The sequence below is a fragment of the Oncorhynchus mykiss genome, chromosome 12, assembly GCF_013265735.2.
Source record: "Oncorhynchus mykiss isolate Arlee chromosome 12, USDA_OmykA_1.1, whole genome shotgun sequence".
NCBI classification, from domain to species: domain Eukaryota; kingdom Metazoa; phylum Chordata; class Actinopteri; order Salmoniformes; family Salmonidae; genus Oncorhynchus; species Oncorhynchus mykiss.
This window is the reverse complement of record NC_048576.1, coordinates 20,693,962-20,695,554: the sequence shown is the minus strand read 5'-3', so window position 1 is coordinate 20,695,554 and position 1,593 is coordinate 20,693,962.

The window sequence follows — 1,593 nt, the reverse complement described above, 5'->3', positions numbered from 1 at the left end:
ACAAGTTTAATTCTGTAAAAAGTTATAAAATATTGTACAAAAATAAAATTTGTTGAGAGCTTTGGTTCAGTAACACAAAACATGTGAGACATTACACCTTTTCTTTCACAGAGGCAATAACGACACAAACATAGGTCTGAAAACAAATAATGCATTTTTTTCTGCCTGCCTGGTGTTTGTACACTTTGAATGTTTATCTTCACAGAATAACTGCCGGAGTTATGAACACACAGGAAAAGATCACCGACTGTTGAGCAAACAACCATAAGACAGAGGGGTCAGTCAGTTAGTTCACACACACTTTAAAATATCGTGCAGAAGGGTAAGGGCCCAAGAGGCTGCTAGGTTGTCTCCAGAAGACTTACACAGAAATCCGATATTAAAGGGGAAGATGGTCCAAATGAAAAGTGTGCTGTGATAAAATGGTAGATTTTTCTCTGACCGTATTTTTTATTTGATTTAACTAGGCAAGTTGAACAGGCAGTTGACCCACTGTTCCTAGGCCATCATTGAAAATAAGAATTTGTTCTTAACTGACTTGCCTAGTTAAATAAAGATAAAATAAAATAAAAAAGTAAGTTAAGAACAAATTCTTATTTTCAATGATGGCCTAGGAACAGTGGGTTAACTGCCTGTTCAGGGGCTGAATTACAGATTTGTACCTTGTCAGCTCAGGGATTTGAACTTGCAACCACTTTGGCTGCTAGTCCAATGCTCTAACCACTAGGCTACCCTGCCACCCCATTGGGCCTAAATTTCAGCTTGATGCCGTGGATTTGTTCTGTGTGCAGGATGGATTATGAGACTAAAGCTGTCTTGGATGCAGTTGGGTGAGCACAGATACTCTGGTCCGTAATCCATGCCCTTCATCAGGTCCTGGGGCTCTCTCTCTCTGTGTTTCCACCAGAAGCTCCTCTCTATGATAATGGGACAAAGGCATAGCAGTAATATTATGCTCTTAAAGAATTCTCTGTTAGTGTTCCCTTCTGTTTAGTAGTTGTTTTGGGTGAGTGTATACTGTATGCTGTATAATGCTCACACTGAATGCCTGGTTACCCAGTGGTCCCCTCTCTCCCCTTCAGTGATGTCACAAACACAGTATGTCTGTCTTTTTGTTGTACTGTCTGTCTGTCTTTTTGTTGTACTGTCTGGTCTTAAGACGCACACTTCCATACGTATTTATTTGGACAGTGAATCTAAATAATCTGTACATTTGTCCCTATACTCCAGCATTTGGGATTTGAGATCAAATGTTTCAGATGAGGTGAGAGTGCAAAATGTCACCTTTTATTTGAAGGTATATTCATACATATCTGTTTTACCATTTAGAAATTAAATGACTTTGTAAGTAGTCCCCCCCCCCCCCCCTCCCCACACTTGAAGATATACAGTATATCACAAAAGTGAGTACATCCCTTACATTTTTGTAAATATTTGAGTATATATTTTCATGTGACAACACTGAAGAAATGACACTTTGCTACAATGTAAAGTAGTGAGTGTACAGCTTGTATAACAGTGTACATTTGCTGACCCCTCAAAATAACTCAACACACAGCCATTAATGTCTAAACTGCTTTCTTCAGTGTTGTC